The sequence below is a fragment of the Protopterus annectens genome, chromosome 6.part0 (genome assembly GCF_019279795.1).
Source record: "Protopterus annectens isolate FY-2018-M chromosome 6.part0, PAN1.0, whole genome shotgun sequence".
Lineage (NCBI taxonomy): Eukaryota > Metazoa > Chordata > Ceratodontiformes > Protopteridae > Protopterus > Protopterus annectens.
In genome coordinates, this window is record NC_056737.1 from 1,097,923,861 (window position 1) to 1,097,949,415 (window position 25,555).

The 25,555-nt window shown below is 39.1% G+C and overlaps 1 protein-coding gene across 2 annotated transcripts in view; it reads left to right on the plus strand.

The window, feature by feature from the left end:
* GPR68 (G protein-coupled receptor 68) overlaps positions 1–25,555 on the plus strand; it is a 125,766-nt gene that overhangs the window by 79,623 nt on the left and 20,588 nt on the right. Inside the window, exon 2 of one of the 2 annotated variants that reach the window (XM_044074712.1) lies at positions 20,609–20,721. The exons of the other annotated variant lie outside the window; for it this stretch is intronic. The gene's annotated coding sequence lies outside the window, so the exon portion shown is untranslated. The remainder of the gene's footprint in view (positions 1–20,608; positions 20,722–25,555) is intronic. 2 annotated transcript variants of the gene reach the window in all.

Here is a 25,555-nt window from a genome sequence, read left to right on the forward strand (position 1 = left end):
GCATACAGAGAGCGCAACAGCACTCAGGTTTGACTGCAAATGTAATACTGGCTGTTAAAAGGCGGTATTTCATTAAATAAAAATCATGATCAGGTGATTGTATTTTCCTCTCACCACCCATCCAAGCCACACTGTCACACTAATATTACTGAATGGTGGACACATCTCCACTTTTTGATAGAAACTGGATAACAACGGTAAACACTTGCTGCAGTTTATAGTCTGCCTGCACAGAGTGCTACAGCGCTCAGGTTCTACGTAAAAGAAAACGTTTGTTTTTTTTACTTGTAAACTAGCAAATTGCTATAATGTAACAAGCAGCTGCAGTTTAGAGTAGACCACACACAGAGCACAATAGAGCTCTGTTTTGACCGCAAATATAATGCATTAAAAAAGATTGTGTTCGGCTAATTGGATTTATCCATGTTCCTGCACAGAGCACTACAGCCCTTGCTTACACACACACACACACACACACACACACACACACACACACACACACACACACACTTACACACACACACACACACACACACACACACACACACACACACACACACACACACACACACACACACACACACACACACACACACACACACACACACACACACACTTGCTTTAAACACACACACACACACACACACACACACACACACACACACACACACACACACACACACACACACTTGCCCCTTGCTTACACACACACACACACACACACACACACACACACACACACACACACACACTTCCCCCTTTCTTTCATTCTCACATATACACACACACACACACACACACACACACACACACACACTCCCTGCTTACACACACACACACACACACACACACACACACACACACACACACACACACACACACACACACACACACACTTGCCCCTTGTTTACACACACACACACACACACACACACACACACACACACACACACACACACACACACACACACACACACACACACACACACACACACACACACCCACACACACTTGCCCATTGTTTACACACACACACACACACACACACACACACACACACACACACACACACACACACACACACACACACACACACACACACACACACTTGCCCCTTGCTTACACACACACACACACTTGCCCCTTGCTTACACACACACACACACACACACACACACACACACACACACACACACACACACACACACACACACACACACACACACACACTTGCCCCTTGCTTACACACACACACACACACACACACACACACACACTTGCCCCTTGCTTACACACACACACACACACACACACACACTTGTCCCCTTGCTTACACACACACACACTTGCCCCCTTGCTTACACACACACACACACACACTTGCCCCCTTGCTATTCTTTAATTATTCTGGCTTTATACATTATTGATCTAAATACAACACCTTATTGGGCTAACATGATGATCAGTACCAGGGAATATGGTATCACAAGTCCTTACCTTGTTGGCTTCTCAGATATTTTCCAGAAGATGCCACAAACAGTATTTATTTCCAGTTCTTGTTTAATTCCTTACCATGACTCTACCCATCTCCTACATAGCCACCTAGTAGACCTACTTTAAGAAACAATATGAGTGGAAGAGGTCTGGCATGATTGCTGAACTGTTTCCATGATGCTAGGCTGCCTACATATTTTGCTTTATCATATGTGCATCATTTGCCACCTTATTATACTGAGACAAACATTTTATCCCTACTACTTAGCCATGAAAACGAATGTGGGAGGTTGGGCACAGAGGTAATGCATTTCTATAGTTTGAATTATATTTCACCTGTTTGCCCTATTGTGGCTTCTGCTTTATAAGAAGTTGTTCCATCTGAATTAAAAACGCACATAATACACCTGTCCTACAAAGAGAGAGATTAGATGTTAATGACCTGGATATTTATAGATAAATCTTAAACCTCTCCTTTTCAGGTAAGGTACTGGAGAAGGTAATTTATTCACAGTCCTTTTAATACTTATGAGAGAATGGTGTGTGTATAGTTGGATTAATTCTTTTGACAGAATGATTTGTATACAGTTACATTACTACCTATGACAAAATGGTTTGTATACAGTTAGATTACTACCTATGGCAGAATGGCATGTATGCAGTTAGATGACTGCTTATGACAGAATTGTTTGCATACAGTTAGATTCTTACCTATGACAGAATTGTTTATATGGTTCATTCCAGACTGTCTTTTATTACAAACATAATACTTCTGTTTCACTCTCAGAGTATTTAATTGTTTATGGTGAGATGCCAACATTACTCTTCAGTCTTCGTCCTTCTATATTTTTCATCAGCTTTTGGTACAATAGATTACAGAAGCCTACTTGGCTGATAGGACACATTGTGGCATATCATAGGTGGTCCTAGATTGGTTTGTCTCCTGCTTTTCTGGGTGCAGTTGTAGTATGGTATTGGGAATCACTTCCTATGCTTTCTATGCTGTTACCCGAGATGTTCTGTAAGATCCCATTCTCGGCCCATTACTGCTCACTTACATATGTACTTTACTTATTTATTTAACATTTGTTTACCAGTATAGTCCAACTTGGAATAAGCCAATTTTCAGTGGAGGCCTGGAGAGAAACACTCCAGATGCATGTCTTTGTAATGTGGGAGGAAACCGGAGCACCCGAAGGAAACCCACATGAATGCAGGGAGGGCATGCAGACTCTGCACAGAAGGCACCACAGCTGAGAATTGAACCAGATAACCTCTTGCTGTGAGGCGACAATACAAACTGCTGTACCACTGCATCAGCCAAGATATAGCAAATAAAAATAAATAACTTTTCTGTGACTTTGGTCCGCCCTTCTTATGTGACCTTCTGGACTGGTACCAGATGGCCTGTCTTCTGTGATCAGTCTTGCAGGAATTGCTGTCTGTTTTGTAGACATGACTTGGGAATCTTGGCGTTTGTGCCTTTGCTTTTCATAATGCTGCCTGCTTGACTGACAGGGTCCCTACTGTAAGTGGATTTTGTCATCTTTAAAAAATCTTTTTATTTTAAATGACATATGGGAGACAATCTGCTGGGATATATGATAATTACCTACTTATTGTCAATCTTCTTGAGTTTTCTGTGTTTCCCACTTTATTTTTGCTTATTTCTTTTTGTAGTTTATGTGCCTATTACTCTTACTTCAATTTACATTCATATTATACAGCGCATACTTTTACTTTTGCACAACAAAGGTGTAGGTAGGATGGACCAAAGAGGACAGCTACCCTGGGTGCAAGGTATTACTGGGGTGTGATCACAAATGGATGATGATAGTACATTTGTAATCAGAACTGAAGTGCTTCATGGGTGGAATAAGGTGTTGCAAGTCACTAGCTCCAAATGTAGGAAGTATTGTTCATCCTCAAGTACTTTTTTGCTGCAAAACTTAAACATTGAGGGTAATGTCTGGTCAGAGATCAGCACTGGCAATGAATTCTGTAACTCTGAGTTTCCTTGTTCTTTGTTTAACCCATATAGGCTTAGCAACTTTCACTACTCTGGAAAATAATGCTTACATGAGGTCTGCCTCTATTGTTTTGTGCATCTGCAGACTTAGGCCAAAGTCAGTCTGCTGTTTCCTCTTTTGTGCATTCTTTGCTTCTGTCATAGCCACATCTGATAATACTGCACCGCGTTATTTCAGTTATAGTGTTATTCTGTCTTGAGAGGATGATCGTTTTTATAATTGTTTTGCAATATTTGCTAATGCTTTTCTTGCCTTGTGAACCTTGGCTGAACCTGTTTAAAAAGCAGATGTGTGGTATTATTCAGAGGCGCTTTCTTCATTGCCAGGATAATCTTTAATATGTTTCTTGTGTTATATTGTAGAGTGCATTACAATAGCTGTAGTTCTAGCACCTGTAGAAAGAGCAGTGCTCCAATCCATGTGCATAGATTAATTTCTAAATTATTGTATTTCTGATTCCCAGAATGTCAGTAAATACATTGTCATCATATTCTTTTAAACATGAAACTTGCATTTATGCAAGTACTCCAAAGTTTTGCTGGTCAGGCTCTCTAAGTAATTTGCTTTCTCAGTCATTGCCAAATTCACTGCATGTATTCCACCCAGGGTTCTTCCCAGGTGGTTCCCTTTGGCATCCACATCTGACATATGATGCTCCTACTTATCTGTTTTTCTGCGGGCAGTAATCAAGATCTCCACAGTATTTACCAGCATTTTTTTTTCTAAAAAAAACTAGAATTTACTAAAAAGTCCCTCTCATGAGCATGTCCCCTCTGCTATTATAAAGTTTCTTTATCGAGGTCCTCTAAACACTATTTATTAGCACATATTTGCCTAATGTACTGTTTATTTCTAGTCATTGTATGTCTTCATTTCTTTATTTCATTACAGTGCAGCACCTCTTTTGCTCTGCAATTATCTTATATTTTCAAGGCATTTAGAATGCGTTTCTAGTGTATCTTCTTTTTACCTCATATTCTCTCTTGTCACCTTTGGATGTCAAGAAAAATCAACAATTTGTAGCTCACAGAAACAAAGATTTTGATTGCAGGTAAGACTTGCTTGATAACATCCTTTTTATTTTATTAACTTTTTGTAATGTACAAATTCAACTTAGAGCTTATAATTTTCCAACCATTCTGTCCCTTTCATACTTTCTTGAATTTTGCCTCAACGTTTGACTCTTCAGTCTCTTTGAGAAGACTGTTCATATCATTGACCTCTCTATCTGTGGTTAAATATCTCCTGAGCTGTCCACCTTGTAAGAACAAACTACGTCCTCTTTGCTGTCATAGAATTTTTTTAGTTTTAATTTGCTCTTTATTTGGATGGGAATTGTTTGCTTTCATGAATATCAACATATCAACAACAAATCACCAAACACATCACATCTAATAGTGTAAATAAGATAAACAGTTGAGCAATTTACAAAGGTTATCTATCAACATATCTGTTTATATATTTATGGGAACATTTTTATTTTTTTGCCCTACTACCTGCCAACCATGCAGATGATCACTACTAATTCTGTCACAGTGATCACACAGGCTGCTATCAGAGGATTTTTCCTCTGTGGCCCTATCTTCTCCTGCCTTGCTAGGTAAGCACTTAATAGATGAGTGTGCAATGAATGTTGCTCTTCAGGTACATGACCTTATTCTTCAAACAGCCCTGCACACCCTCCTCCTTTAGTGAGTTGATGGGTTCTGTTAAGTCTCTGGTATCAATGATTCATTAATAGGAGGTCTTCCTAGAAGACATACCCCTCACCCAAAACCCAATATGAGGTGGGCAGACAATGCTTTCTCAGTCCTTTCTCTTTTCAGGGACTTTCTCCACTGGCCTAGCCATTAATCAAACCTGGGTTATAATCAGAAAACTGCTCCTTTATTCTAGGAAGATTGCAATTCACTTTTTTTATGCAAAAACATCCCTTTCTAAAACATGACAAAGTGTGATGATTTTTTTTTTTGTGGGGAGTTACACCCCTATATAAGCGTTATTATGCATTATAACCTCCTAGTCTTACTTGCAAAAGGTCTAGAAATCAATGAAAATAATTTGCTGATTTGTACAATAAGATATTATCTGTTAGCAAATATTATTTAGCCACATAAATACTAACTAGAATTTGTTAGTTCTTCTGAGGATCTTAATGTTTCTGTTATATCTGCCTCTAACCTTATTTTCTTTAAACGTGCAAATTAAAACTGTTCTTATCAGTTTACCTGAATGAATATGGTTTCTGATGGGGGCCAAACAACTGCTGTGTTGCTTTTCTTTGAACTCCCTCTAACAAAGTTACATCCTTATAAATATGAAGTCTCCAGAACTCCACAAAATAATCTATTAAGTCTGACAAATATGTGTAAAGAAAGAAAGATAACAATTTGCTTTCTATGGGCTTTGTCTATCCCTGAATCCATTTATTCCATTAACATTCCACGGTGCTTTGTTAACACTGCTTGCTTGCTTTTAGATGATCTGATATGACTACCCAATGTTTCTTTTCTCCTTTGTCATTACTGTTTCCCCTTAAGATTTGTACACTCTTCTTGGGTAATTGCTTCAAGGATGCATTATTTTGCATTTTTGTTCATTTATTTATTTAGATTATGCCACACACACACACACACACACACACACACACACACACACTTGCCCCTTGCTTACACACACACACACACACACACACTTGCCCCTTGCTTACACACACACACACACACACACACACACACACACACACACACACACACACACACACACACACACTTGCCCCTTGCTTACACACACACACTTGCCCCTTGCTTGCATTCACACACACACACACACACACACACACACACACACCCCTTGCTTACATAAACACACACACACACTTGCCCCTTGCTTACATACAAACACACACACACACACTTTCCCCTTGCTTACACACACACAGACACACACACAGACACACACACGCACTTGCCCCCTTGCTTACACACACACACACACACACACACACACACACACACACACACAAACACACTTGCCTCCTTGCTTACAGGCACACACACACACACACACACTTGTACCCTTGCTTACACACACACACACACACACACACACACACCCTTGCTTACACACACACACACACACACACACACACACACACACACACACACACTTGCACCCTTGCTTACACACACACACACACACACACACACACACACACACACACACACACACTTGCACCCTTGCTTACACACACACACACACACACACACACACACTTGCACCCTTGCTTACACACACACACTTGCACCCTTGCTTACACACACACACACACACACACACACACACACACACACACACACACACACACACACACACACACACACACACTTGCACCCTTGCTTACACACACATTTAGGCTACGGTAGCGTTGTCGCCTCCTAGCAAGGCATTGTCGCGTTTGATTCTCAGCGAGAGAAGCTTCTACTGCGTGGTGGCATGCGTGAATGAGGTGTGCCTTTTCTGAAGCTTGTGCGGCACGCTGGTAAGCCAAAAAACAAGCAAAAGAATACACTTTTAAAACAGTAAAAAAAAATTAAAAAAATATACACAAGAGGCTGTTAACCGGAGTTGCGCTGTGGCAACCATTAACCAGGAAAAACCGAACATTGACCACGAAAATCGAACAAAACAAACAAACTCGACCATTAACCAGGAAAATAAAAAAAAAAACTTCATCACTACAGAACAATCTACATAGACAGCAAAACAGTAAATTCGCAAAAGACGCCGATCGAACAAAGCAACCAACAAATACTGTCCCATTCACATGGACTTTAGAACAACGTGGGTTTCAGCGTACAACTTACAAATGCAAACAACAAATACAAATAAAATATTAATTTGAGCATGCCCCTAGCTTCCGACTCGAGAATAAGGACGCCAATTACACAAAAAAAACAAACGGAGCACACAAATATAAAAAAAATCACAAGTACATAAATAATAAACTAAAAAATCGACCATACTAAAAATTAAACAAAGAGTGCCACACTTCTGAGCATTAAGTTGACTAATGTGTGCATAAGGACAAATTTCAATGCTAGGGACACATGGACATTTAAAATTACATTTATAACTTACCTTACTTACTGAAGTTTTCCAACGCTTGAGAAAAAGCTTCCAGCGAGTCCTTCACAGAAAATGGAGCCGATAGCAGTCACTTCACTAAAAAAGAAGTTCCACACAGCAGCTACATTTTGTTAGGGTAATAGTGGGCTGGCCAAGGCAGCAATGACATCACAATGTGGGAGGATCACAGGAGCTTCAATGCAGCATGGAAATAAGGCAGAGTTTACGTCACTTTGGGGGTGGAAACCTCCAGGGATCGACTTGAGGAGCTGTGGCAGATGTGACATCATTATTTAAGAGCTAAGTAGACATTTTTATTTTGGGTTAGAAAACAGAAACTCAAATAGTACGGAGATTTAGGAAGCTTAGATTTAAAACTGTTTAGATCACTTTATTTTAAAGCTGTAGTTTTTTTTTTTTTTTTGCCTGTAGCACATAAGGGGGACTTAAGAAAACAGCAGATAGAGCAATTGGATTTAATGTCCCATTGTTTTCCTTTAACACTTCTGTTTGATATTTCATCATTACCAGAGGTATTCTAAAGAGCTCTTACACAATTAATTAAAGGCTTGAAAAGTGTTGTAACCACAAAATGTGATCTATTAGCATGGAGCCAGACACCCAAGTATATAACAACAGACTGATGAATTTAACATAGCATCATTTCAAGACAAATAAGAACTAATGTAAAACTGAGAGTGATGAATCAGAAATACACAAATCAAATGGAAACATTAAAAGATCTGTAGCCTGATAGAGAAAAAAATCAAAATCCAGGCCAATTGTGCAGGTGCCAAACCCAGAAAACAAGTAGGCAATACAGTCATTTATATAATGAGTTGGTTTCTGTAATGATTTGTTAAGATACAACATTCAAATCTAATTTGTTTGACAATATTTAGCAATCTGAGAAAGCTATTAGAGCAAGACATGACCTTGTTGTTGCTGTTGTTGTCTTTTGGCTTTTCCCGGTTAGGGGTCGCCACAGCGGAACTCCGGTCCGCTAATGATTGGCAGTAAATTTTGACAAATGCAGAGATACCAGCCCAATGTTCAACCTTCAACGAAGGCACGCCCATTTACGCATGTCTTTCGAATTCCCACCCAACCACAGGGAGGGCATGCAGACTCCACGGAGCTAAAAACAAGAAAATATTTTTATACTTCTCATGAACTTGGTTACTGATGTACCTGTGTTAAAATTATAGAATGTAAATAAGCCAGTTATGTTCTCAGTCAGAATACCATGGCAGCTGTGATTGTACAAAGAAAAAGAAAAGTTGCTTATGAGTCAAGAGCATTTGCAGATGCCAAAAAAAGGCTGGACAACAAGGTTTAGATGTGAAAAATTCCATGAAAAGGCCTGTGGTAAAGAACAGACCACAAACCCTTGCAAAGTATAGTCAGAAAGTCTTTGCACAAGGTACCTTCAAGATTGCATAAGACGTTAACTTCATCCACAGAAGAATGAGCTGAAAGGGATATGTGGACTGATCAAGCAACTACACATAGCATGTATGCAGGACAGAACATATTTACCACAGAAGTATAAATAACTGATAAAAGAACTAGGAATTATTCAAGAAAAACTGCAGATACCAAGAAGATCAAAGCAGTAAACACATTTCAGAGATGTAATGGCACGGACTTAAAAGTGCAGATACTGAAATAAGCTATGAATGACCAGTCTGGTAAAAATCTTCAATATGAAAAAATAAGCATATTCAAGGGTCTGATTCTGAATATACACTCATCTGTGGAAACAAATGGTTGAAAGGATACATAAATGTCGTTTAGGAATGATAGAGTGCTAAGGAAAGGCAAGAAAAGTATTATCCTGGACTAAAATCTTGCCTTGTATAAAACAAGCAGTACTGAGCAGTACAAAATACAATTCACATTGTAACATTCTAAAGGAAGATATACTACCATACCCCGAATTAGGTCATCCATGAAGTTAAGGGGGAATTGATTTGTCTCTATATGTGTATAGATTATTATTCCAGTTCACTGAAATACTCAGATTGACAGACCCAACAGGTGCAAATGTGATTAATGCATTAAGATCTGCGTACCTGAGACCACGGATACTTGATAATGGTCTACAATAAAAACATCAACAATTCAGGAGACGTATGCATGAGTGGAAATTTATACATTTAATTTCCAATCCATGTTGTCTGCAGTTAACCAATAAATAAACAAGACATGGTAGCTATCCAAACAGTGGAAAATCTGAGGGGAAAGAAAAGCAGGAATATCTATAAGGCTTGTCATTTCACAGAGTGTGATGTAGGCACATACCACTTCAGAGACTGAATTTCTGATAAGCTCAGCTTTTAATTTTATGAAGCTTAAACATCAGATCAGTTATGAAAATCACTACAAAGTAAAGGGACAGAAATCAGCAGAGACAGGAATGTTGCTATGTAATAAAAAATTCTGCAGAAGACTGTCAGTTTTAGAAGCTGAAGAAGCAGTCTGAATACAAAAGCCATGAGAAAGTCTATGGTTCGAAGCAGAGGGTGCTGGTCAAATAATCAATTTCCTGTGTTACTCATAGTGAAGATGGAGAGCTGTATGGCAGGAAGCACAGACATAAAGACAAATATTTCAAAGTCCATGGAAGATGAGCAGCTAGTCCTGCCACAAACAGCATTGTCACTAGAAAAGAAAGTCTGTGAAAATTGTGATTGTCAAGAGTTGCACAGAGTGAGTCTTGAACTTATGTCTTCAAAGGAAGTTGTAGCGCAGCAAATTTATCTTAATACAAAAAAAAATAAAGTGCAAGTTACTTTAGAAAATGGGCTAACTTGTAGACTATACCCTATTGGAGAACAAACGTTCTCCAACAGGACATTAATGTAGAGGTATTTGTATGGTAAAAAAGAAGTCTGATGCGTTAATGGTACATTATTCTGCTACAGCGAAGCACAAACTGAAAAAATGAATGAATGAATGAACAGCCACCATCTTAGTTACACTTGCTAAATGTAGCTGTTTAGTGAGTGTAAAATAAGCAAAGAAAAATAACAATAATAAGTAAATAAAAAGAAAATATCTATATAACTCAAGTAAAAAAACAGTAGAGCAGCAGCAGTTATAAGGACTTACTGTTTTATTTTCCCGTTCCTGCCCATGGCTCAAAAAGCTGCATTTAGCAAGTGCGGGACACAAATAAATGTAGAAAAATGAATGCATTTGTATATGTGTGCCTGTGTGTGTGTGTGTGTGTGTGTGTGTGTGTGTGTGTGTGTGTGTGTGTGTGTGTGTGTGTGTGTGTGCATGTGCACACGCTGTGTGTGTGTGTGTGTGTGTGTGTGTGTGTGTGTGTGTGTGTGTGTGTGTGTGTGTGGGTGTGGGTGTGTGTGTGTGAGAGACAGACAGAGTGAACATACCAGTCAACTTCTTTACTCAAGAATTCTGGACAAAGCCAAGAAAGATGAGGGACGAAGACCCAAAGTCAGGGATCATTAAAAAGTTAATAGGGCAAGAGGTTCTTCATCAATACACATTTTTTGAAGAATAAGATATATGAAACTGTAATGTCTAGCTTTACTGAATGACTGTAATAATCCTGAGATTTACAATATGAGGCAAAATCAGGCATGTTCTACGAAATCAGGGACATCTGACATTTTATTTGATTTTTTTTCTAAATGACTATAAACTCTGTTGGCATCAATGCCAGTGTATAGTTTATATATCGCCAGAAGACAAGTTATTGGTCTATAGTTTTTAGAATAGTTTGCAGGTTCACTAAGGAGGAGTGCCATTTTTCCTGTTGTTAACCAGGTTGGTGTGTGCATATAAATAGTTCTTATTCAAGGCTAAATCTTTATTTAATGATGTTAATACTTTTAGCTAGAAGTTAAGTACTGCATCTGTGCCTGGGGTTTTCCATTTAGGAGCTTTTGTTAATTTTGTTTCAGTTTTTCTGGCTGTTCCTTCATCGCTTGTCATATTGTGTATATTTGAACTTCTTACTGTTTCTTTTACTTCTTCTATCCGTTCAAAATCTTTGTTATGTTCCACAGGATCTTCATAGATATTTTTCCAAAATGTGTCTATTTCTTCTTTTTTTTTGTGGTGTCTCTCTTCCTTTTGCTTTGTTTCAAAATTCTGTATAAAACTTTTTTGAGTCATCAATAAATTGCTTATTTTGTACTTTTCCTTTAAACTTATCTGCATATATTCTAGGTTTCTTCTGCATGTGCTGATATCTTTAGTTTATTTGCAATAGTGTATGGTGGACCCTGGTCTCTTCTGATACTGCTTGTTCCTTTTAACAAATCTAACTTTCTAAGTATTTTTGTTTATCCGTTCCCCTTTCTATACTCTTCTAAGTGACACTTATTGTCTATTTCTTTATAGTTTTCTGTGTTCGATGACTCCATGATGGCATGTGATTTCTTCACTTCCTTACCTTTATTGCTCTGTATTTTTGTGGTAAGATTTATCTGTTATTCATTTAGCTGCACAGTAACGTATCCTACTTAGTTCTGTTATATCGCATGAATTTCTGTTAATAGTCTTGATTATTATGTTCATCTGTTTTATCAGACTAATAATGTTTTGGGTCTTATTTACCTTCGGCAGTCTATTTCTTTCATCAGTCTTAATATGTCTACCCTTCTTTATTAAATCATGCAACTCTTCCCTTAGATCATTTTCTTCTAAACTGAGGGCACATTCTTTGTTCTCTGTTTCCTGTGGGCATTCTACAGAAAGTTCCAGAACATTTTCCTGTGACATATTCTCTTCAGGTGCATCGTGCATCGTGCATCATCCATTGCTCTTTCATATGAGAACTCACTGGCCTATCACTCCACAACAATGACTGAGTCAGAGTTACCACTGTTTCTTGCTCCTTCCCTTGCTGAACAACACCTGAACTTTTATACTGATTTCCTGCTGAAGGCTTCAGAGAATCTTCATGTGGCAAGTGATCAGATGCTTCCTGATCAACTTGTTTCTCCTTAATTTGGGGACTCATTGTTCCATCATGCTGTGACATTACCTGAATCGGATTTTCTATACTAGATGATTCATCTTGCAGGTAATCCAAAACTTCAGTTTCTATTTCTTTGCCTTCTCCATTATTAATCCTCTTTTCTGCTTTCCCCTTTGTTTTCTTATTTTTTTTTTGCATTGTGAAATTTTCCATATCTGGATGCCTTTGCCTGTATTTCTCTTCAAATATCTTTGGTGCTGCTTTTTTATATTCATTAGTTTTGCTTTCTCCTTAGCATAAATATTGCATCATATTAAATCTGTTTTCCTTTCCCGTGTCCATATTTCCTATTCAGACGTCTCCTACTCCTGCTTTTTCTTCTTACTTTGGGGAACCATTGTTTCATCGTTCTGTGACATGACCTGTTAGACTTTCTACAACAATCCTTCACTTTGCAGGTATTCTATAACTTCAGCTCCTAATTGTTCAATGTCTAGTTTAGTAATCCTCTGTTCTACATTCCCCTTTTGTAATCTTATTTTAACATTGTGAAATTTTCCATATATGGGTGCCTTTGCCTGTATTTCTCTTCAAATATCTCTGGAGCTACTTTTTTGTATTGATTACTTTGGTTTTCTCCTTTGCATAAATATAACACCATATCAGATCTCTTTTTCTTTCCCATGTCCATGTTTCTTTCTTATATCTTCCCAAGGGCCTAAGTAAGCCTAGCCAACAAGGTTCCCTGGCTTACGCCACCCAAGAAAGTTAATTTCCTGTGCCACTGCCGAGCAGAGCCACAGAAGTGATCCCCGGGGTGTATTTCCTATTTCCCATGCACTCATCAAGATTTTACTTGAAGAGTGCTAATGAAGAACTTTGCTTGACATAGATGGGTAGCTTGTTCAGGAATGTAGGAAGTCTCTGGGACAGGACTCTATCCCTCTAGCATGTCCTGTTTATTGTGGTGACAAGGTTTAGTGTGTAGCTCGGAGGGATTGGGATTTCTTTAGGTGTAGCATGTCCAACAGCTCTGGGTTTAACATAACTTTATATGTTAGGCAGAGATCTCCTCGGAATAGGCGATATGCTACAGAGTAAAGCTGGAGTTTTTTGAGACGGTCAGTGTAAGGCATCTGTTTGAGGCAAGTAATCCTCTTTGTGAGGTACTTCTGTGACCTTTTCAGCTGCTGTAGATGTCTTATGAGGTACATTCCAAAAGGGGCATTGTACTCTATAATGGGTCTAATGAGTGCTGAGTAGAGGGGAACAATGACCTCTTTTTTCCCTGGATGAGAACCCTTTTGTGATGAGGTGTGCCACACAGAAGGATTTCCTCACTACTGTGATGATGTGATTTTCAAAGGAGAGACTACTGTCCACCTGGGTCCCAAGGTCTCTTATCACACATTCAGCACTAAGTAGACTGCCGTTTATGTGTTAGTTCATGGGTACAAAGTTTTTACCAAAGGGGATAACAATGCACTTTTTGGAATTGAGCTTGAGGCCATTGCCTCTGACACCAGGCATCTGTCTCAGTGAGGCCCTTCTGTAGGATGTCTACATCATTTGGGGACTCGACTATGGCTCCTAATTTGCAGTCATCTGTGAACTTCATTAGCCAGAGGCCTTCTGTGTTAGCCTGTACTTCAGAGAAGTAGATACCAAACAGGAGAGGTCCCAAGACTGTACCCAGTGGTACTCCACTTGTCACTGGTTTGAAGTCAGATTTGGAGTCTGCAACTTTTACAGTGTGGGTTCTGTCAATGAGCAAGTTGGCAACCCATCTTGTGACGTAGGGATTTATACCTAGCTATAATTTCAGAATGGGGGATGGTGTTGAAAGCCTTGGCGAGGTTAAGATAGGTTGTGTAAACCACCTTACCCTCATCTACGGCTTTGGTGACTGCCTCAAAGAAGCCAATCAGGTTCAGAAGGCATGATCTGCCTTTCAGAAACCCGAACTGGGTGGGGTCCAGAGTTTGGAGGCTACCAATGTCATTGTTTATGAGTTCCATGATGATATGTTCCATGGCCTTACAGACCAGGCTTGTCAGGCTAATAGTGCAATAGTTCCCAGGATCAGTGGTGGCTCCACCTTTGTGGAGTGGGATAACTGTTGCTGTGCGCCATTCATTGGGCACAAAGCCTGATGTGAGACTATGATTGAACATGGTGTTTAGGTGGGGAGCCAGTTTGTTCTGACGTTCATGTAAAACGCAGCCTGGGATGTTGCCCGGTCCCATGGATGCTGTGTTTTTGGTTTTAGAGAGTGCAGCTTTTACCTGCATAGATGTGATTACAGGGACTCTGCATTCTTCCTGTATAGATATGGACCCTTTAGGGGGTGAGAGGCAGGTAAAGTTAGCACTGAACCTATCTGCCAGGATGTTGGCAATATCAGTTGGTTCTGTAATTTTTGTGCTGTTGTGCTGTAACTCAGAGCAGATCTGGGTGTTGCTATTGAGATTCTTGACATAACTATAGAATGCTTTATGGTTGCCCTTAGAATCAGTGATGATTTTGTTTTCATAGCTAGCTTTGGAGGATCTTATAAGGGATCTCAGCTTCTTGCTGAGGCTGACCAGGGAGCTCCTCCACTCATGGGATTTTACTCTCTTTTGCAACAGTTTCTTCCTTCTGTTGTAAAGTTTGTTTATGGCAGGGGACCACCATATTGGCTTCCTTTTTTTTGGAGGATAGTATCTTGGTTCTGTTTGGGATAGCATGATCCATGCACTCATGTAAGTGCTTGTAGAGTGCATTTGTGTAGGATTCAACAGTCGTAACTACATTGTCCATCTGCATGGGTGTCATGAAGTTCGCCACTTCTGTCTTAAGAAGCATGAAGTTGGCTTTGGAGAAATTTTTTACCATGCTTTCCTTAATGGTGGGTGGAGGCAGGATGCGGTTATCCAAGGTGATTAGCATATGGTCGGATCTGACCAATGAGGGGTTGACTTCAGGTGTGGAACACTGGTCACTCATGTTGGTAATGATTAGGTCTAGGATATTGTTGCCCCTGGTGTGGGTGTGGATAAGTTGATCCAGGGCATTAGAATTTATGAATTCCAGAAAGTGTTGAGTGAAGGAGTTGGTACACGAGTATTTTTCCCAGTTAATGGTGGGGTAGTTGAAATCACCCATTATTAGGGTGTTTGGTTGAACCCTAATATTTTCCAGTATATCAAGAAAAGAGGAGTAGGAATCCTGGGGCACGGTGGGAGATCTGTAGCAAGCTACAGTTTGGATTGCAGTTTTGCCCAGAGTTAGTTGCACTTGGATAACCTTGGATGCATTATGCTGCACAAATAGCCTGAAGGTGTGGATATTCTTAATGAATATGGACACACCTCCGCCTTTGGTGTTCTGGTCCAGGTTAGATGGCTGAAAAGTGTCATATGAGTTATAGCCTGGTAATGCAGGGGTACTGTCTAGAGCCTTGAACCAGGTCTCAGTCACTGCACAGATATCGATGTTCTCCATTTTAAGGAGTGCCTTGAGTGAGTGCATTTTGAGATTTAGACTTCTAGCATTGAGTAGCATTACCCTCAGTTTTTGCCTGCCTGTTCCTGTTATGGTGGTGAATTTGTAATTTGAACCTTGCCTTAAAAAGGCACTATACATGCACAAGACCCTTAGCCAGTATCTGGAATCCCAGGGGTGACAGGTGCAGGCCATTTCTGGCAAAGCATCGTGGTCTGTTGACCATGTCGTCCCAGGCAGACAGTTACTGGATTCCCTTTGAATGACATCAGAAGCTTAGCCAATTGTTGAAGTCAATCATTTTGTCCTTGTACTGAGGTATCATTCTGGGTGATGGCAGGATGCTACTCAGGGCTAGGGTCATATCTGCCTGGGTTACAAGGTCGGAGAGCTCTTCCATGTCTCTTTTCATGTAGTCCAGGGAGGTACATCTCAGGTCATTCACAACAACATGGACAATGACAGAGTCACATTTGCACTTGTTGTGGAGTGACCTGAGTGCGTGGGTTATGTGGTGGATCCTGGCACCTGAAAGTCAGATGACAGTAACCTTCTCCTTGTTTAGCCTGGTGAGTGGGACATCAGTGTGCCTGACTATAGAGTCACCTATGATTAGTGTGTTGGGTACATTGGTTTGCCTTATGGGCTGTGGTTTATTGGCACACTGAGTATGTGGGCTATGTGTCATTTGGGTTGTGTTGGGGGGTGGAGGTTGCTTGCGTTTCTGCTTTGGAGGTCTCTGTTGCTTGAGCAGATTATTACTGAGAGCCTCTGTGAATCTTTTTGTGTTTCTATGTGTGGATTTTGGCGGTGTAGGTTTAGTGGGACTATGTGATGAGTGTGGTGTGGTCCAAGTGTTTACGTTCTCTTCTTGACTCTCAAGTTCAGTCTTGGTTGGAGAGAGCTTTACCTCCAGTTTGGCTAGATAAGTGCATCTCTCAGTTGTAGTGTTGGGTGGTAGGAGGAGAGGGTTGTCTGTGTACATGAGGCAATTCTACATTGCCTCAAGATGTCCATATTCATCAGACAGACAGGAGAGAACACTGGGAGCTGACCCTTGGACATGCCTGAATAAAAAAACTGCTTTCCTCTAGACAAGTGAGGAAAGTAAGTACAAGAGCTGTTTTTCTCTAAGCAAGCAAAGAAACTAAGTACAAAAACTGTTTTCCTCTTGGTAAAGAGTAAGATTGAGTGCTGTAGTAATTTATAACTTATTTAGTGCTAACAACAAGTTCGGAACAAGCGCTGAGCATGAATAAGCAAATTCAAGTGCTAAAACTAAGAATCTGTACCTGGATCTTGTAGTAGATAGGCTACCTAGTGCTTACCACTCCCACTGATAAGCTAGAATGCTTCCGTCCAACATAGAAAGGCTTGAGAGGCTCAGAAGCTTACAAACAGTCCTGGATAGAGCAAGTCTGTATCTGGACTAGACTAGTTACAGGAAAGGTGGAAAACAAGTGCAAGCATGGGCTTTTAAATCAGAAAGTTGAAAGAGATGGAAAAACTGCCCAAACAGCCAATAAACTACAATTTCTGGGCCAGAAACCACTCTTGTGGTAGATAGGCTACCTAGTGCTTACCACTCCCACTGATAAGCTAGAAGGCTTCCCTCCAACACAGAAAGGCTCGGGGGCTCAGAAACTTACAAACAGTCCTGGATACAGCAAATCTGTATCTGGACTAGACTAGTTACAGGAAATGTGGGAAACAAGTGCAAACACAGTCTTTTAAACCAGAAAGTTGAAAGAGATGGAAACACTGCCCAAACGGCCATTGCACTACAATTTCTGGGCCAGAAACCACTCTTGTGGTAGATAGGCTACCTAGTGCTTACCACTCCCACTGATAAGCTAGAAGGCTTCCCTCCAACACAGAAAGGCTTGGGGGCTCAGAAACTTACAAACAGTCCTGGATACAGCAAATCTGTATCTGGACTAGACTAGTTACAGGAAATGTGGGAAACAAGCACAAACACAGGCTTTTAAATCAGAAAGTTGAAAGAGATGGAAACACTGCCCAAACGGCCATTAAACTGCAATTTCTGGGCCAGAAACCACTCTTGTGGTAGATAGGCTACCTAGTGCTTACCACTCTCACTAATAAGCTAGAAGGCTTCCCTCCAACACAGAAAGGCTTGGGGGCTCAGAAGCTTACAAACAGTCCTGGATACAACAAATCTATATCTGGACTAGACTAGTTACAGGAAAGGTGGGAAACAAGCACAAACGCAGGCTTTAAAACCAGAAAGTTGAAAAAGATGGAAAAACTGCCCAAACGGCCATTAAACTACAATTTCTGGGCTAGAAACCACTCTTGTGGTGGATAGGCTACCTATCGCTTACCACTCCCACTGATAAGCTAGAAGGCTTCCTTTCAACATAGAAAGGCTTTGGGGGCTCAGAAGCTTAAAAAACAGTCCTGGTTACAGCAAATCTGTATCTGGACTAGACTAGTTACAGGAAAGGCAGGAAACAAGCTTAGAAAAAATTTTTTGCAAAGTGGAAAGGGAGAAAGGAGAAACGGAAGATCATTCAAAATTAAGGACCTAAGTGGCTTGCCCTTCACAAATGTTCTCGCTGTATTAGGTAGAATGAGCTAGTGACACTAGACTGGAATAGAGCTGGGATAGAGCTGAACAGATGGGACTGGCAGGAGTGTCTGGAGTGAAAATATGATCTCACTGTACTCGGTTGAGTGAGCAAATGAGATAGACCCAGGAGGAGTGTTCAAACACAAATTTAAAGGAGGGGCAGGCAATTCCAAAGCCACCAAGATTAATACCAGAACACGAACAGGGAGGGAGGGCAGGAAACTAACTGCAAAGAGAGAGAGACCACAGTATTCTATGAAACAATTAAATAGAAAAATAAATAACTACAGAGAGACACAGACCACAATATTCAATGAAACAATTAAATAGAAAAATAAAATGCAGTACAATATTTAACACTGCAAGCTTGTACTTAACTCGGCTAGTAATGCAGTTGATTGTAGGTATGTAGCAGAAGCCAAACAACTCAGATATTGAGCAGTAATAAATTCAAAGATATGTGACTAACACTTATAAATACAGAGAAACCCTCTAGGCTAAGAGTTTAGCACTGAATGTCAATAAAGTGAAACTCAATAGCCCCCACTTACTACAGAGACAGAGCGAGACCACAGTATTCTGTGAAACAATTAAATAGAAAAATAAATAACTACAGAGAGACACAAACCACAATATTCAATGAAACTATTAAATAAACAGAAGAATAAAATGCAGTACAATGTTTAACACTGCAAGTTTGTACTTAACTCAGCTAGTAATGCAGTTGATTGTAAGTATGTAGCAGAAGCCAAACAATTCAGATATTGTGCAGTAATAAATTCAAAGATATGTGACTAACACTTATAAATACAGAGAACCCCTCTAGGCTAAGAGTTTAACACTGAATATCTTAGTTTTGTTCTTTATATTTTTACACTTCCGCTGTCCCTTCTTTTTCCAAGTGGCCCAAAGTTCCTTTGTCTATGTAATGTTTTTCATGGATCTGTTGTATTAATGAACACAAATTTGCATTTGAAGCTTTTGATAGATTTTATTGTGCAAGTATTTTTCTTTCTTCTGATTTCTCTCTTAATCTTTTTGAATATCTTCTTGGAAATTTGGGGCTTCTTGCATAATAGCAATGATACATAATTTTTTTCTTATCCTCGACAGTCTATCATGTTCATGGCTCCTTTTTTTATGGCCTATCAGTTTTTTGTGATTTTTGTGGACTACTATTTCCTTCTACAATAGGGGACTATCCTCCCCCTGAGCTTGGCCTAACTCCATTATAGGAATGTTTCCATGAATTGAGGATTATTCACTGTCATTTTTTCCAGTCCTGACACCAGTGCACATACCAGGATTGAACACGTTTTCAATTTTTAACCCACCTCTGTCCATAATATATGCTATAAAAAATATAGTCTTCATATCAGTGTATTCCTGGTGAGGTTTTGTGAAAACAGAGCCCACCATGTGAAGGTACTCACCAAGACTTGAGGATGAATCCAGTACCAGCAATACTACACTCCTTTTATTTATGATTTTATCATCCTTCCATTTGGACGCTGTTCTTTTTTTTCAGTTCTTATTTGCAAACTGAATAATGCAATGATACTTAAATCTTTTAATAATGTACAGTCGGTAGACAAATGAATTAATAGATGACAAACCCGCAGACAGATGTTATGACAGCATTCCACTATACAAATAAAGTGTGAATAGCATTTATGTGTGATCTTTGTCATCATACGCAAGGATGGCATAATAGTGTTTGAACCAATCAGTGACTAAACATTAATTTAGAAGTTAAAGAAATAGCTAAGAAAGTCATCTGGTATCATTTAATTGTGACTGGGGCTTTTATAAGAAGACACTAGATGGCTAAGACTCCATTTGTGATTGCAAAATAAGGACTTGCTGTTGTTCTAGAACTCTATTCTCCCACTAAAAATGAATACTCTCAAAATTAATTTACAGCATGTTAAAGGTCCAGAGGGTGCACAGAAAATATCCATTGATTGCAGACAAAGAAGAAAAAAAATATCAATGAAAAGAGGATTATGAATTGTGAGACTGTTGTCCATTGACCTGTAAGTGGTTTTGTTCTCCTTTGGAAGAAAAGATTCATAAAAGATCAGTCAGGTTGCTTTGTGAATGGCTTACTCAGTAGATATATTTTAGTGTAATAGAATATTGTTACATTCTGACCTGTTGAATATGTTCTATCCTGCTATGTTTTATAAACCTACAAAAAGCATAATGTGATAACATTTGGGAATGGATTACATGTGCCTATTGTAACTACTGTCATTGTCATCTGGGAATCTCTGTTAATAAATTGAGGTCTGTGAACTGTAGTAATTTTTGCCACAATCACCTCCAGAGACATGAGAACAACATATGAGAAGAATTAACTATTCATACCCCATACAGGCAAATCATTGCAAGAATATCGGAAATAGCATTAGTGGGATCAGACCCCCTAGCACGTAATTATAACAAACTCTGAGACTGCAGCATCACAAAATATCAGAAATAGGCAATATTAGGGGGATCAAACCCCAACACCTAAATATAACAAACTCTGAGGTTGCAGCATCGCAGAATATCAGAAATAGACAATATTAGTGGATCAAACCCCAATACTTAATTATAACAAAAGTCTAAGGTTGCAGCATCTCAAAAATAAGGAAGAATATTGCTTTCCATATTTTGTTTTTGGTACGTTTTCAGAACTCAGTTTCCTCCATTTTTTACTGTCTTCTCCAAGAAGTAGTAATGAAATTTCTGTGGAGATATAGAAATAAAGAAGCAGTATATAATGAGATTTCTGTGGAGGTATGTATAGTAATAAAAGAGGCAGTGTATATAATGAGACTTTTGTGGAGATATAGTAATAAAAGAGGCAGTGTCTATAACGAGATTTCTGTGGAGATATAATAATAAACGAAGCAGTATATATAATGAGATTTCTGTGGAGATACAGAAATAAAGAAGCAGTATATAATGAGATTTCTTTGGAGGTATAGTAATAAAAGAAGTAGTCTATATGACAAGATTTCTGTGGAGATATAGTAACAAAAAAGCAGTGTATATAACAAGATTTCTGTGGAGATATAATAATAAAAGAAGCAGTGCATATTACAAGATTTCTATGCCTTGATGTACTGACCACCTAGAGCGGAAAAGGAAATGGCAGTGTATCAGCAAGGTTTTATGTCCACTTTGTGCCACTGCTGCTGATATTAAGCACCCTCAAAAAAATATCCTATCATTTATTAATATTTAGACGTTTTTATTTTTATTTTTGTTTTTTTTTTTTGTGGAACAGTGATTTTTTTTTTCCCTAGGAAAAAAATCGCTGCTCCGAGTGTTCGGGATTGTAAACTTTCACTTACATGGGGTCGATAAATCAGCGTTCACTTTTTTAAGCATTCGCTAATTTAATATAGACCCATGGGTGCAAAGAGATGTAGTCAAAAGGGGCTGCATCCACAATTGCGGGAAATGCTATACAGAGACAGATTAGGCCACAATGAGGAAAGAACTTATTATCATCTAATATGCATGTCTGTGAATCTTGTGGTGTTAATGTTACCGCTTGTGCTAATTAATGCTCTCCTATAGTAATTACCACTGGTGGCCCACACAGCGCATTGGCAAAGGCAACCCCTTATTCATTTTCCTACACACATGAACACATTCAAATACACACAGACACACGCTCACACACACACACACACACACACACACACACACACACACACACACACACACACACACACACATTTATCTAGCCTTTTTGGAGCCTAGGGCAAACTCTCATTTGCCCTTCCACCCACCTCCCCAGTACAGCAAAAAGCAAAATTTTGTTTTGAACAGAGATTGCAAACAAAAATGCCTTGACAACAGGTTTTCACAAAACATAAGAGACCAAAAAGCTTAAAAGCAAATCCAAACATAACAGTAAGTTTTATTTAGAGTTTAATGCATTTTCAGAGTTAATAATTTGTCGTGTGATGCATAACCAAACACAACATTGCTATAGTGATTTAAAGTACCACACAGTTATCTTTCCTTTAACTATTAAAAGTGAAGCAGAACAGATAAGCATCATATCCACCTCACCCCCCATAAAACAGCATAGCATTCACTGAAAGTCCAATCAGTAGAAATAATCAAGTAATAATAGACTAAAACAGCCTTGATGAATTAAAAACTCATATCTATCCACCCCACAAGGCAACCACCAAAGTGCCTATCTGCCCAATATAGCAACAACAAATATGCACAATAACCAGTACTGGCTGCAATTGCAGGAAGATACCCCACAACATTTTGCCTCTGTACCGGATACCAGGATACCTCACAACATTTTGCCTCTGTACCAGATACCAGAATACCCCACAACATTTTGCTTCAGTGCCCTGCATTTATTACAAACCAGACACTTCTCATCAGAATAAGTGATACATCCAGAAATAATCAGACAACACTTAATATATTGGTACTGTTAACTTGAGTCCTTGATAGAATAAGGGAATGTGAATTAATATATATTTTTCTAAAGTAAAGAACTGTATTATAATTCTAATTATTGTCATTATTTATTAAATGCAGTAATCTGGCTATGTGCAAAGACAAACTGCATTTATGTGTTACATTTTAATTTGACCCACCAGTCCGCTACCTGTCCTGTCCTGTCCATGACACACCAGTCCTGTCCACTACATACCTGATATCCATATTCTGGTCAGGATTTTCTTATAGGTAAACAAATCCAGAAATAATAATCAGACAGGGACCATTCAGGGACAATTAAAATATTAGTACTATGTTAACTTGAGTTATTAACAGATTAAGAGAATGTGAATCAATATACATTTTCTGAACTAAAAGAAAAAGTCTGTATTATAATTCTTAATTTCTTTATAATCATTGTCATTATATTAAGTGCAACTCTTAAGTGCAATTCACCGCCTGTTTCTCCAAAAGGGTAATTGTGTAAAAAAGCCATAATGCCAATAAGCCAAACTACTACATTGGTTTGCATGTGATTTTAATTTGACACATCCACCAGTCCAATCAGCCCACCATACATCTCAGTTGTCCAGATTTCTTGAAAATGTCCAGATTTCTGCCTCATTTTTCATCCATTTTTGATTTTCTGGCAAATCACAGATGACTGAAGTCACTAAATAATGACAGGCACATCCTATCATTCATAAATGCATGCTAACACAAAATCTGTTCATTCTATCAGGCTGTAGCTTTCTAATTTGTAAGATCAATATTTAAAAATTGTCCCTATTTGTCTGGCCTTAGTCTCACTCCCACCACCATTGTGAAGTCATGACATACATCTGAGTTTCAAAAACTTGTTACTCTAGCAATCTTCTACATTTATTAAAACATATTTGTTTTAAATCTGTCCCTGTTTTTTTGGCCTCTGACCCACCACCATTATTGTTAAGAATGAAGACAGTCACTAAATAATGGCATACATTTCAGTTTCAGACTTCAATCACATACTTCAGAAAATGTAAGCGAACACAAATCCTTTATAAAAGCAATATTTAAAATCTGTCCCTTTTTGGCCTTTGTCCCACAACCATTGTTGTGAAGACAGACATCAAATAAAGATGACATACATTTCAGTTTCAGACCTCAGTCACATAATCCTTCAGAAAATGCACGCCAACACAAATCCTGTCTAAATTTAAAGCAATATTTAAAATATGTCCCTATTTAGTGACCTTTGGTCTTTCACCAGATTATTGTGAACTCAACTGAAGAAGCCACATGCAGACTTCACAATCACATCCTTCAGAAAATGCATGCTAACACAAATCCTGTTATTCTAGCAACTTTCTAAGTTTATAAAAGCAACGTTTAAAATCTGTCCCTAACATAATGAATGAATGATGAGTTTCACCATCTCTCTTAAAGCAAGCCAAGGCAAGTAGCAGGTAAAAAAGGCACTAAAACAGTCAAGTACAGGTTGTTCCATTGTTGTTGCAATAGTCATGGCTTCATGGTCTGTCTCAGGTCTCTGGAGACGGGAACCCAAACTTTTGTAATTTTGTAATATTGTAATGCAAATGAAGCCAGCCCAGCCAACCCATGTTATTTATTTTTTTAAAGTTATGGCAGTGCGTCCACAGCAAAGAAAGCAATGTATTTCGGCTTATCCCAGTTACGGATTGCCACAGCGGATCACCGGTCTGCAGATTGAATGGTAGTCATGTTTTACGGTGTCGAGTTGCCAGCCCGGCGCCATCCTTCAAAGAAGGCACATCCACACACATGCACCTACCTGAATATCTTTAAAACTCACTCAACCACAGGGAGGACATGCAGACTCCACAGAGAAGGAAGACCAGCTGAGAATCAAACCGGAGAGCCTCTTGCTGTGGGGGCGACAGCGCTAACCGCTGCACAGTAAATTATTTATTTAAATAAAAAAAAAATGAAAAAAATCACTTGACTCACCATGGGTGCTAAGATAAAGTTATGTGATTGCTTTCTTTGTACTGCCCCTCCACCTGTACAACTAATCACAGGACTCTGGGGTGGTGTCCATACATGGTGATATAAAGGGGAGTGGGAATCTCCCAGACATCCATGTGGGACATTTTGCCCTTATTTTCTGTTTCCCTTAAAGGGAAATTAAAAAATATATATAATATATTATAAATAAAATAAATGTTAATTTACTTCTTTGGCGCAGATTGCCCCTAGACAAGTCAACTCCTGGGATGATTGCCCTTCTCACCCCACACTTGCTACATTACTGGACACACACACACACACACACACACACACACACACACACACACACACACACACACACACACACACACACACACACACACACACACACACACTCTACACTACCATATCCCCTACCTGTCCTTTAGTTTA